At 41.0% G+C, this 14,476-nt stretch overlaps 1 long non-coding RNA gene across 1 annotated transcript; it reads left to right on the top strand.

Annotated features, from left to right (window-relative positions):
* Positions 1-1,783: 1,783 nt before the first annotated feature.
* Positions 1,784-12,140, top strand: LOC116529754. The gene is made up of 3 exons (XR_004259653.1): positions 1,784-1,800; positions 3,463-3,519; positions 11,843-12,140. It is a non-coding gene; the product is annotated as an uncharacterized LOC116529754 (long non-coding RNA).
* The last annotated feature ends 2,336 nt before the right edge of the window (positions 12,141-14,476 follow it).

The following is a 14,476-nucleotide window of genomic DNA, read 5'->3' as shown; positions in this document are numbered from 1 at the left end:
AGCTGCTGGTCTTTATACCTATTTTTAACATCTTGGATTTGGAGGTAAAAGATATTGGATGAAACCCCAAAACACATTCAAGGTTATGAAGTAATGAAAATGTAAGTGGAAGCATGAAGATTCAGTGTGTTCTTTATCATCCTTTGCAGCTGAAATAAAATGACTGACTATTCTCAGAGTCAAGAATAATTCAGGATTTAATTGGCAAAGGTATTTTAAGGTTCTGTCTTTTTCTATTTTTCTCCTGCCTTGGTAAAGCTATGAGTTATGTTGTAAGCACTGAGCATCTTGAAAGGGTAGTTACTAAGACAACATATTAAATTAAGAATTAATTGGATTTTTAAAAATTCTCCTGTGTGTACATACAAACATATCGTTATTATGGTTCTCATTTTACCTTGGCACAATATCCTCCTGAAGAGAAGCCTGTATATTCTTTGGATTCTGAAAATTAACATTTTCACACCTTCATAAGCAAACACAATCTTCTTAACATATAAAGGATCTCCTTCCTAGGGAAAAGTTACTTATGATATACTTGTTAGTAGGTCTCCGGGCTGCCTTCCACCAAATTTTAATAAGTCATTGCATTTTCTATAAGCTAATTCCCCAGTTCCCATTGATTATTTGCCAGTAAGGTCCAGGTGTATTTTCCATATGCGTTCCTTAATTCATTGTGAGCACGTGAGATTCCTCTAAAGTGGCTAATTATGCATCTCAAATCTAAGCTCTGTAAGCGCTGGCAAGTGCTGCTGATGATACGAATTAAGTAGTCCAGTAGATTGTTGAAGTTGTCTATGGAAACAACTGTAAGCTTTCCTGTCAGTGCAGAAGGTTAGGGTCAGCAGGCATCTTAAAGAACACACAACACATCCTATTTATGTTACAAAGAATCAAGGCACAGATTTTTGTGGGGTTTTTGTTTTGTTTTTTGTTTGTCTGGGGGGACAGGGTCTCGCTCTGTCACCCAGGTTGGAGTGTATGATCTCAGCTCATTGCAACGTCTTCAGCCTCAACCTCCTGGGCTCAAGCAAAGCAATCCTCCTATCTCAGCCTCCCGAGTAGCTGGGACTACAGGTGCGGGCCACCACACCTGAGTAATTTCTGTACTTTTTGTAGACATGGAGTTTCATCATGTTGCCCAGGCTACTCTTGAATTCCTGAGCTCAAGCAATCTGCCCACCTTGGCCTCTTAAAGTGCTGGGATTACAGGCGTGAGCCACCGCACCCCCAGCCTGCATAGCTTTCAATAGAGATCATGTGGGAATGGGCTTCTCCCCATAAGCTTTATAAGCTTTTTTCCCTATCTCTGCTGGATGTGAGGCACTAGGTTAGATCTTAGGGATACAAAAGGGACTGAGATATGACCTTTCCCTAAAGAGCTCATGATCTCAGGAACCTGCAAGAGGAATGAGAAAGGTGAAGGGCCCTGATTTACGTAGATGTCATCTCTGCCTACCTGAGAGAGAGAAAGGCAGGGAGGCTGGTGATTTTAATTAAATGAAGCCTCTTCTCTTCTTCATTTTGTCTTCTCTAAACAATCTTCAGCAGAAGGTAAAGTGATAGCTTTATGTTCAGAAGACTGAGAAAAATTTTGACTCAGCTATTTACCCCTTTGCATCTCAATTTTTTCTCTCTTTTTTTTTTTTTTTTTTTTGACAGGATCTCACTCTGTCACCCAGACTGGAGTGCAGTGGCGCAATCTCAGCTCACCACACCTCCACCTCCCAGGCTCAAGTGATTCTCCAGCCTCAGCCTCCTCTACGATCTCTACTGAAAGACAGGCAGCTGGGATTACAGGTTCGAGCCACCACACCCAACTAATTTTTGTATTTTTAGTAGAGATGGAATTTCACCATGTTGGCCGGGCTGGTCTTGAACTCCTGACCTCAGATCCGCCCATCTTGGCCTCCCAAAGTGCTGGGATTATAGGTGTGAGCCACAGCACCCAGCCACTCAATTTCTTTATCTGTAAATAAAAATGATAGTAACACCCATCCCCTAGAATTATGACAATACATAGTAAAATGGAGTCCCTAGCATGTGCGTTTTGTTGGGAAGAGAATGTACTATTCTCCAGGTGGACTTCAGTGAATGTAATCTCCCTTATGTTTCTCCAGTCTCATTTTTCTCTCTCAAACAATTTGCCCTTCAAGACTGAGACAAAGCTTCCCTCAACACCCTTCCTCTTGTGCCTCTCAGATCTGGTGACTTCCAGGGCTGCTGGCAACACAAACCCCTTAGAAATCATAAGAGTGAAATGTAGGTGGGGGTGTGGGATTGGGGTGGCTCAGTAGGGTGTGTGGAGCAGGGAGACGGGAGGAAAGTTGTAGCTGCAATCATTGGAGGTTCCTCAGCCTGCAATGACCGGGGTGTGATTGGGGTGTGGCCGCCAGCTCTTAGGTCTCTTCAGCCTCAGCATTCAGGGTTTCCACTCCATCCTCTGCCATCTTCCACCATCAGGGCACCAACAAGGGTTACTTTAGCATGGTTTAGGCAAGTGCCATGCCCTCCACTTAGAATAATTGGGTACTCCATAATTCTTTTTTATTATTATAAATAATGATGATTTCTTATAAAAAAAAAATACATGTTATTTTTTAATCAGAAAAAGAAAAATGTTGAAATACACCTTTTATTATTTTGAAGCTTCACCATCTTTTAAATGCAAGTATGTTAGTGAATCGTTGAAAAAAGTTTTGAAAAAAAACTTTTTTTGAGGCAGAGTCTCGCTCTGTTGCCCAGGCTGGAGGGCAGTGGCATGATCTTGGCTCACTGCAACCTCCTCCTTCTGGATTCAAGCAATTCTCCCACCTCAGCCTCCTGCATAGCTAGGACTACAGGTGTGCACCACCACACCCAGCTAATTTTTGTATTTTTACTAGAGACAGGGTTGCACCATATTGGTCAGGCTGGTCTTGAACTCCTCACCTCATGATCCACCCACCTTGGCCTTCCAAAGTGCTGGGATTACAGGCGTGAGCCTCTGCGCCTGGCCCTAATGTTATTTTTTAATCAGAAAAAGAAAAATATTGAAATACACTTTTTATTATTTTGAAGCTTCACCATCTTTTAAATGCAAGCATGTCAGTGAATTGTTGAAAAAAGTTTTTGTTGAATTTACTCCTAAGTGTTTGATTTTTGATGCTGTTTGAATTGAATTATTTTCTTAATTTTATTTCCAGATTTTCCATTGCTAGAAATAAAATAGAAATAAAATTTTTATATGTTAATACTGTATCCTTCAACCTTGCTAAAATGCATTAACTCTAATCATTTTTTCTGTATATTCCTAGGATTTTTTTTTATGTATAACATCACGTCATCTGCAAATAGATATAGGTTTAATTCTTTTTTTATCTAGATGTCATTTTTTTCTTGCCTAATCATCCTAGTTATAATCTTCAATACATTGAACGGAAATAGTGGACACTGACATCTTTTTTTTTCTCCTGATCTTAGGGAGAAAGCTTTTAGTCTTTCACCATTATGTATGATGCCAGCTGTGATTCTTATAAGGTGAGGATGTTTCCTTCTATTTCTAGTTCTTAAACTGTTTTTCTAAAATCATTAAAGGCAGTTGGATTTATCAAATGCTTTTTCTGCATTTATGGAGATGATCGTGTTCTTTTTGCCCTTTGTTCTGTTCATGTTGGTCTATTAGATGATTTTTCTTATGTTTAACCAAGTTTATATAACTGGGATAAATAACTCATGGTTATACATGTTGGTGGATTCAGTTTGCTCTTATTGGTTGGGTACGATGGTCTGTAGTTCTCTTTATTGTGGGTGATGTCTTCGTCTGCTTCTTTATTTAATTTATTTCTGCTCCACATTATTTTCTTCCTTCTCTTCCCTTCACATAGAAGTCCTAGGAAGAACTTCTCCTTCCTAGGCCTCCCAAAGTGTTGGCTTACAGACGTGAGCCACTGCACCCAGCCACTGTTCAAGTCTTCTGTTCCCTTTCTGTTTCCTTGCAGTTGTTCTCTTCAAGATTGAAAGTGGAGTGTTGAATTCTCCAACCACTCTTTGTTGAATTATCTTTCTCCCTTTCATTCTGTAAGATTTTGCCTCATATACTTTGGGAGTCTGTTGCTAGGTGTAGTACGTTTATAACTGTTATATCTGCTCGATAATTGACACTTTCATCATTAGGAAGTACCGTCCTTTTTCTTTAGTAGCCATTTTTACCTTAAATCTACTTTGTCTATTATTAGTTCAGTCATGACAGCTGCTATACTATTCACACTATGTTATGCATAACATATTATGCTATGCTATACACAAATGTATACATATTATATGTATATATATGCAGTACCTTATGCTGTACATAACATGTGCATGTGCATGTACATATACATAAATATACACCTATATACATACACATATATTATGCTATGCTATAAACAGCTAGTTACTGTCTGCACAGTATTTCTTCTCCCTCCTTTTATTTTCAAACTATTTGTTTATTTAGATCCTGTTGTAAAAGAAAGCATATAGTTGGATCATTTAAAAAAATCCATGTTGCCAGTATCTGCGTTTGATTGGAGTGTTTAATCCATATATGTTTAATGTAACTATTGATACTATGGAATTTATGTCTGTTAATTTGTCTTTGTAGCTACACATTTTATGTGCTTTTTTAGTCCTCTATTCATCCATTGCTGACTTCTTTTGCATTAAATAGATATTTTTGTCTTGCATTTTAATTCCCCTTCACTATATATTTTTTAGTTATTTTCTTAGTACTTACTCTAGGACTTACTATTAACCTCTCAATTTATCCAAATCTAGTTGGGTTTAATACCAACTTAATTTCAATAGCCTACACAAGTTTTGCTCCTATATAGATCCATGCCTTCTTTGTGCTGTTTTACAACAGCCCATCTCTATATATTATAGATCCGTCAGCACACACAAATTTATCATTATTGCTTTACACAGTTGTATTTTGAATTTTTTAAAAAAAGAGTTTTTTTTAAAAAAAAACTAAAAATTTACCTGTGCAATTACCCTTCTTGGAGATCTTTATTTCTTCATGCGGATTTGAATCACTTACTGTGTGGTGTCCTTTCATATCAGACTGAAGGAATCCTTTTAGCATCTCTTGTAGGGCAGGTCTACCAGTGATGAACTCCCTTAGCTTTCATTTACCTGGGAATGTTCTATTTTTCTTTCATTTTTGAAAGACATGGAATTCTTGGTTGACTGTCTTTCTTTCACCACTTTCAATGTATCATCTCATTGCCTCCTGGCCTTCATGTTTTCTGATGAGAAATCAGCTGTTTTCTGATGTGAAATCTCGTTGAGGATCCCTTGTGTGGGATGAGTCATTCTTTCGTGCTGCTTCCAAAATTCTTTGTCTTTTGTTTTAGCTGGTTTAATTGTAATGTGTCTAGGTTTAGATCTCTTTGAGTCTATCTATGTGGAGCTTCGACCATGTGTAGTTGATGTTTTTCCTTAAATTTGGGAGGTTTTCACCCATTATTTCTTCAGATATTCTGTTTTCCTCTTTCTCCTTTCTTTCTGAACCTCATACTATATGTATGTCAGTTCACTTCAAGGTATCCCACAGGTCTCTGAGAATCTTTATTTTTATTCATTCTTATTCTTTTTCTTTCTCACTGTATAATCTCATTTGACCTACCTTCAAATTTGCTGCTTGCTCAAATCTGCTGTTGAGTTCCTTCAGTGAATTTTTTATTTAGCTAGTACAACTCTGAAATGCTATTTAGTTCTTTTTAACATTTCTTTTTTCTCATCCTCCCCAACAGCTGCATTACAGTGAGGTGGTTGTGGGGACTTTCAGGCTGGGGTGAGGTGGTGGGCACAGCAGGGGGTGGGAGCTGCATGGGGGACCACTTTATGAGGCCAAGGCAGTGGAGCCTTTGTGACGTGGCAAAACTCTGTTTCTACAAAAACTTTAAAATTAGCTGGGTGTGGTGGCCCATGCCTGTAGTCCCAGTTACTCAGGAGCCTTGAGGTGGGGAGGCTGTGGTGACAAGATCGCTTAAGCCCAGAGGTGGAGGCTGCAATCCATCCTAAGTGACAGAGTGAAACCCCATCTAAAAATAAATAAAATTATAAGCTTTTTTCTATTAAAAATTTATTTTGCAAACATTATGTATCAATAACAAATAAAATAATTTTTTTCTTTTACCTTTTTTTTTTTTTTTGTAATGGAGTTTCGCTTCCGTTGCCCGAGCTGGAGCGCAGTGGCGCAATCTTGGCTCACTGTGACCTCCGCCTCCCGGGTTCCAGCAATTCTCCTGTCTCAGCCTCCGAGTAGCTGGGGTAGCTGGAATTACAGGTGCGTACCACCACACCCAGCTAGTTTTTGTATTTTTAGTAGAGATGGGATTTCACCACGTTCACCAGGATGGTCTCCATCTCCTGACCTCAGGTGATCCACCCACCTCGGCTTCCCAAAGTGCTGGGATTACAGGCATGAGCCACCATTCCCAGCCATTTTCACTTTTTAAACTTTATTTTTAGAAACTAAGATAGAAACACACACACATAAGGCTAGTCCTACACAGGGTCAGGGTCATCAGTATCACTGTCTTCCACGTTCGCTTGTCCGACTAGAAGGTCTTCAGGACAAAAACAAACAAACAAACAACAAACAAACGTGTGGAGCTGTCATCCCCTGTGAAAACAATGCCTTCTTCTGGAATCCCTCTAGAAGGACCTGCCTGAAGCTCTTCTTGAGGACTAGGTTTGTTCATACCCGAATCATGCTGTTGTGCTAAATTACAGTTGCTACAAAGTTAATAGTAATTTTTCAGCTCCATTATAATCTCACGGACCATCATCATGTATGGGGTCTGTCTTTGACAGAAATGTTTTGCCAACCATGACTGTAGTTTATGTTCTCCAGAATGTCATAGAAATGGAGCACAGTAGACAGCCTTTTAAGTCTGGCTTTTTTTTTTTTTTTTTGAGACGGAGTCTTGCTCTGTCACCAGGCTGGAGTGCAGTGGCACAAGCTCAGCTCACTGCAACCTCCGCATCCTGGGTTTAAGCAATTCTTCCGCCTCAGCCTCCTGAGTAGCTAGGAGTACAGGTGCATGCCAAACGCCCAGCTTATTTTTGTATTTTTAGTAGAGACCAGATTTCACCATGTTGGCCAGGATGGTCTCGATCTCTTGACCTCATGATCCACCTGCCTCAGCCTCCCAAAGTGCTGGAATTACAGGCGCAAGCCACCATGCCCGACCAAGTCTGGCTTCTTCAAGTGGCCATATTTAGGCTAATCCTTCTCACTAGCTGTATCGGTCGTTTATTTTAATCACACTGTAGCATTTCATCTTATACCACAGTTTATTTATTCCCCAGTTGAGGGCAGCTTGTGTGATTTTCAAATTACAGCCATTTTGGATAAAGTCACTGTAAACATTTGTATACAGGTTTCTGTGTAAACATCAGTTCTGTTCCACTTGGGTAAATATCGAGGGGCAGGATTAGCGGGTATGTTCAGTGTATGTTGAACCTTACAAGAAATTTTAAAAACTTCTTCCTAAAGAGGCTGTATTAGTTCGCTTTCTCAACATCAGTGTTTGTAGGTTCTAGCAATTTCACATCTTCTCCAACAGTTACTATTTTCAGTTTTTTTTTGTTTTTTACATTTCAGCCATTCTAAAGGGTGGCGTCTCACTGTGGCTTTAATTTACATTCCCCTAATGGCAGAGGTGGTACATCTTTACTTGAGCTTAATTTATGCATTGGCATCTTTAAGACACACACACACACACACACACACACACACAGAGTCATGATTGTGTACAGTGTCACCATGAGAAGTATTTGCAGTAGCTGGGGATTGAAAACTCTTACATTTCATCTTCTATTCTTCTTTATGTGCTATCTAAATTTTGTCAAAAGCATGTTAATTTTGAATTTTTAAAACACAAGTTAATGTTTTAAAAAATTTCCTCCTGGCCAGGCGCAGCGGCTCATGCCTATAATCCCAGCATTTTGGGAGGCTGAAACGGGCGTATCACCTAGGTCAGGAGTTCAAGACCAGCCTGGCCAACGTGGTGACACCCTGTCTCTACTAAAAATACAAATAATTAGCTGGGTGTGGTGGGGGGGTGCCTGTAATCCCAGCTACTCAGGAGGCTGAGGCAGGAGAATTACTTGAACCCAGGAGGTGGAGGTTGCAGTGAGCTGAGATTGCACCGCTGCACTCCAGCCTGGGCAACAAGAGCAAAACTCTGTCTCAAAAAAAAAAATTTCCTCCTATAGATAAAACCATCTCTGTGCTTTATGAATTCTCTAATAGGGCTTCATATACAAAATATAAAAAGAGTAGATTACTCAGATAACCACAGGGGAATCTAAGATTCAAAGGGCATTGTGTTCAGTTCTGTAAAGAGCTCCCTCTCATCCATCTCTTCTGATGTTCAGACCTCATCATAAGGTAAGACAATGTTATTTATTTCACCTATTTCAAAAATCCATAACCAATCACTTTGATCACTTTGGTAAGAAAAATGGGCATGGTGGTTTATGACTGTAATCCCAGAAGTTTGGGAGGCCAAGGTGGGCAGATTACCTGAGGTCAGGAGTTCGAGAACAGCCTAGCCAACATGGCAAAACCTCTTCTCTACTAAAGATACAAAAATTAGCCAGGTTTGGGGGCACGTGCATGTAGCTCCAGTCACTTGGGAGGCTGAGGCAGGAGAATTGCTTGAACCTGGGAGGTGGAGGTTACAGTGAGCCAGGATGGTGCCACTGGACTCCAGCCTGGGCAACAGTGCAAGACTCTGTCTCGGAAAAAAAAAAAAAAAAAGCAGCTACCATATGACCCAGTTATTCCACGCCTTAGGTATTTACTTGAATGAAAGAAAAGCATACGTCCAAATACTTGTACGCAATGTTGATAGCAGCCTTATTCGTAGTGCTCCAGACCGGAACAAGGTGCCATCCACATGTGGATGAATAAACAATGAGACACAGCTGTAAAATGGAATACTATCAGCAACTTAAAATAATGAATATGGATAAATCTCGAAATAACAATGTTGACTGAAAGAAGTCAGCCAAAATATGAATACAAACAGTATGCTTCCCCTTATATAAAATCTGAGAATGTGAAAACAAATCTATAATGACAGAAAGCACATCAGTGGGTGCCTGGGGATGGGAGAGGGGCCACAAAGAGCATGGGAACAGGATTGCAAGGATGCTCGACGTCACTTTTGGGGACAGTGGATGTATTCATTATCATGATGCTGGTGATGGTTTCCTAGGCATATACAGATGTCAACACTTAAATTATCTAATTTAAATATGTATAGTTTATTTTATGACAATTATGCTTTAATAAAGCCTGCTTTGAAATAACACTTTAAGAAAACCTGAACCTTAACGATAGTTGCAAAGTGTTTGGCTTCCTTATATAAAATTATTAATAAACAAGAAGCCATCCTGATGCCTTTAGACTAGAGGCCTGTGGGCCTTTTGTTGTTGTTTGAGACAGAATTTTGCCCTGTCACAGGGCAGTGGCATGAACATGGCTCACTGTAGCCTCGAGCTCCCAGACTCGAGGGCTTCTCCCACCTCAGCCTCCCAGGTAGCTGGGACTACAGCCCTGTGCCACCACTCCCAGCTAATTTTTTTTTTTTTTTTTTGTAGAAAGAGGTTTCGCCGTATTGCCCATGCTAGTCTCGAATCCTAGGCTCAAGTGATCTGCCCTCTTTGGTTTCCCAAAGCGCTGGGATTATAGGCGTAAGCCACTGCACCTGGCCCAGGCCTGTTTTTTTTTTTTTTTTTTTTTTTTTTTTAATCTTTGAAGCATGAGATGACGGTGATGAGGAGGCTGAAGAAGTCTGGAAGATGGATTGAGTGGCAGAACCCTTTTCTCCTCTCAACTCCTTCTCCTACAACCTATTGATCAGCTCATTGCCGTGGTACCCAGAACAGAAGCCACTCGTCACATGTGTCCATTGAGCACTTGGAATGCGGCTAGTGAGGAGCTAAATAATTTATTTTATTTTACTCAATTCACTAATTGAACTGATTTAAAATGTAATTAAAATAGCAACATGTCTGGTAGCTGCCATGTTGAACAGATCAACTGTAAAGCACTTGTTGCTAGAAATCTGTTTACTGCTGTTCTGTCCCTGTCCAATTGCTATTTTATTTTGCTTCATATTATTTATTTATTTATTGAGGCAGGGTCTGGCTCTGTCGCCAGGCTGGAATGGAGTGATGCAATCATAGCTTGCTGCAACCTCAACCTCCCAGGCTCAAGCAATCCTCCTCCCTCAGCCTCCCAAGTAGCTGGGACTACAGGTGTGTGTCACCACACTCAGCTAATTTTTGTACTTTTTGTAGAGATGGGGTCTCACCATGTTTCACAGGTTGATCTCAAACTGCTAACATAAAGCCATCCACCCACCTCAGCCTCCCAGAGTGCTGGGATTACAGGCTTGAGCTACCGTGGACGGCCCTGCTGTTTTAGTTTTTTGTGTCCTCACAAAGAAGTAGAGGAGGCTTCTTCTATGAGGGATAAAATGGGGAGACTGAGGGATAAAGTGGGGAGACAGAGGGAAAAGAACACCTCTATCATCACAGAAAGTTCTTTTAGCCCTTGCTGCTCTCAGTTTGCTGACCATGTTTGAACACGATAGATGTGAACCAACGTGAGAAATAAAATTTGCTATCTGCTTACTTCCAAAGCCAGGAACTGAAAAGTGATTGAACTGTACTGACTGCCTGTCTTAAAATACACAGAGCAAGTGCTACCATGAGTCAGCCAAGATCAAGCCCCATTCCAGAATGCAGGCTGTTCATCACTGCCCCAGAAACCAGGGAAAAGATCAGCTCTGGGACTTTAGGCAGTAGGGCTGGATCGTATGTGGAGAGTTGAAAAACTGTCTACAGAATGTACTCTTACATAATGGCTAAGGTTCCCCCATGATAAATGCCAATTTTCCAGTGGACCATGGAAAATTGTCTATTTTGGGCCACTGTGGGAGGCCATGGAGCTCTTACTCATGTTTTGAAGAATCCTGGAAAGTGCAAATCTATGGCAGCATTTGCTCCAATTTGCAACCAGTTCTCTGTTTTTGGAGGATAGGGGTGGGGGTGGGGCAAAAATCTCTCAATGGATATTTGAAATCATATCACAATAAATAAAAGGCTTATGATGTTGCCATTCTTAGAAAGTTCTATTCAGGTTCTGGTTAGACGTAATCACGGAAATGATACCTGGGATTACAGGCATATGCCACCAAGCCCAGCTAATTTTTCGATATATATTTTTAGTAGAGATGGGGTTTCACCATGTTGGCCAGGCTGATTTCGAACTCTGGACCTCAAGTGATCTGCCCGCCTCCGCCTCCCACAGTGCTAGGATTACAGGCATGAGCCACTACGCCCAGCCTGCTTTGTTTATTTGTTTATTGTTAAATAAAGAGTCTCTCTCTGCCTCCCAGAATTGCAGTTAGGTGGCTATTGAAATTTCAAAAATGCAGAATTTCACCCATTAATGGTTTTATTATTCTTAAAAGGTGAATTTAAAAAGGTAGCCTTGCTAGACTCTTTGAATTTCAATTCAAGATTGCTTTCAGTGAGACCCACCATGTGGTCATGGATGGTCGACTGGAAAGATTTTGTTCCAGCCAGACCCTGCTTCCCCGGGCCAGTGATGCCCACAGCCCAGCCAGCCATGCTCACTACCCCAGCACTGTGGGTGGCCCTGGTTCTGTCTGTCCTCACCGGCCACATAGGGCATCCTGCCTTTCCTGCTGCCCGCTCCTGGGCCTCCCAGCATGCACGTGGAGATTTACGGGGATCCTCACCTCTCTCATCTCTGTCGCCGTGCCTCCAGCTCTTACGGATCCCTGGAAAGTAGAAGGCTGGGGAAGGAGCCAACACCAAGGAGGGCCTCAGCTCCCTTCTTCACACCACCACTCCACTCACTATTCACAGATTTGACGGGGCCCATAGAACTTCTGAAATGGTATGAGTGAACATATGCTCCCTCTAAAGCATAGAAAACCCAGCTGCTTCTGGTCTAGTACCATACGACATCTTATTCAAAAGGACAGGAGTGGCTGGGCATGGTGGCTCATGCCTGTAATTCCAACACTTTGGGAGGCTGAAGCAGCCAGATCGCTGGAGGCCAGGAGTTTGAGACCAGTCTGAGCAACAGAGTGAGACCTCGTCACTATAAACATTAAAAATTAAAAAATTATCATACTCATGCCAGTAGTCGTAGCTACTTGGGAGGCTGCAGTAAGAGGATCGCTTGAGCCCGGGAGTTTGAGACTGCTGTGAGTTATGATTCCACCACTGCACTGTAGCCAGGGCAAACAGCATGAGACCCCATCTCAAAAAAAAAAAAAAAAAAAGGAAGGAAGGGCAGAATGACAGGAGCTAATTAAGATATAGGTGACAAATAAATATTGTATACAAATGCTCCTTGATGTACAGTGGGGCTATGTCCCAATAAACCCATTGTCAAGTTGAAAATATTGTAAATGGAAAATGCATTTATTTATTTATTTACTATTTATTGAGACGGAGTCTTGCTGTGTAGCCCAGACTGGAGTACAGTGGCGCGATCTTGGCTCACTGCAACCTCTGCTTCCCGGGTCCCGGTTCAAGCCATTCTCCTGCCTCAGCCTCCCAAGTATTTGAGATTATAGGCATGTGCCATTATGCCCAGCTAATTTTTGTATTTTTAGTAGAGATGGGGTTTCACCATGTTGGCCAGGCTGGTCTTGAACTCCTGACCTCGTAATCCACCTGCCTTGGCCTCCCAAAGTGCTGGGATTACAGGCATAAGCCACCGTGCCTGTCCGGAAAATGCATTTAATACCCTAGATAATACCAGATAAACTCACGGTGAAGTCAAACCTCCTAAGTCAGGACTGTCTGTGTATTTACAAGGTGTACAATGCGATGTTTCTGTGTACGTATACATTGTGAAATGACGACATCAAGCTAGTGAACATACCCGTACCTCACATGCTTATGTTTTGTTGTGGGGACATTGAAGACCTACCCTCTTAGAAATTCGCAAGTACATAATAGTTTATTATTAACTGTGATCACCATGCTACACAGTAGATCTCCAGAACTTGTTCCTCCTGTCTAACTGAAACTTTGTACCCTTCAACATCTCTCCATGCCCTACTCTAGCCCTGGCAGCCACCATTCTATTCTCGGCTTCCCAGTTCAACCTTTTGAGATTCCATAATTCAGACATTCTTCTGGGAGCCCTGATAGGATGCCTACCCCAAAGCCCACATGGTGTAATCAAAGTGTGCATGCTGACACATTTCCTTAATTCAGGAATTTCCCCCTGTGTGTTCGAGTTCTCATGTTGGCAGCTGAGAAAGCCACTGACAGCTGGGGAGTTATTTTCTCCTTTAGTCACAAGATGATAGAGATAATCTTGGATGGGAAGTGTGGGGGAGAGAAGGAGGAGAATGCTTGCTGCTCTGACCAGACTTGGTAAGGTGGCTCCTAGCGCTTCCTTTCCCGTAGATTCCGCATCTAAATAACTCATGATGTTATCCTGTACGTTCAATGAGAAACTGGATCGGATCAATGAAACATGTGAGGTATCAGAAAGAAGGATCAGGTTTTTAAAAAAATCAGCCTTATTGTTATTTTTAAGTATCATTGCAAAAATATTTAACCCAGATTGCATTGTTGCCAAAAAACAGAGGAACCCATAAAACTCAATAGAGTACTGTTTTCCAAGCATGAGGTCTGGCCAGGACAGTTATTCAAAGTTAATCCCTCTTGTTTTAGTCATCAACAAAACAATGACTATGGAGCTAAAACAGGCAGACACTTGGATCTCTAGAGTTGGTCTTTGTAAAACGTTTGTATGTACCCGACTAGGAATCTGCTTGACTGGAAGGGGAGTTACTGTTTTGGAATTTTCCACTTGCTGTCTTAGAGATTCCATGGAATTATAGGTTAATCCATTCTTTATTTTGTATGTATTAAACATTATAAATACTCTGTATTTAATGGTGCTAGGTATATAATATGCACAGTATATACAATATTAAATTCATAAGAGACCACTGACTTTCATTTATTGTTTAAAAGTGCTTTTGGACAATCAAAGTTTCTTCTAGGCAATGTATATTTTTCATATTTTTTCCTAAGTGTTGTGTCACAATATTCAGATCAAATGATATTTATTGAGAGCCTTCTATGTGCCAGGTGGGTGATATTTTGGCATTTGTTTCACTTCAAAAGTGGTTGTTAATTTCAGCTAAGTGTGGGGTAGACTTCTCCACACCTCTCAGTTTTCTTTCTTTGCCCTTGCCAGATGCCCCATTTCTAGCAATAGTGTAAACACTTACTTCAGCCATGATTAAATGAGAGGGACAGGATTCCACTCAATGCTCATAATTTTACCTTTAGAACTAAAATCTAATGCTTTTTGGTTTTTTTAGACAGGGTCTCACTCCGTCACCCAGAGCAGAATGCAATGTCA

The sequence above is a fragment of the Sapajus apella genome, unplaced genomic scaffold (genome assembly GCF_009761245.1).
Source record: "Sapajus apella isolate SASKATOON/1434 unplaced genomic scaffold, GSC_monkey_1.0 scaffold63, whole genome shotgun sequence".
NCBI classification, from domain to species: Eukaryota; Metazoa; Chordata; class Mammalia; order Primates; family Cebidae; genus Sapajus; species Sapajus apella.
Note: the sequence above shows the minus strand (reverse complement) of the source record. Positions and strands in the feature narration are given on the sequence as shown.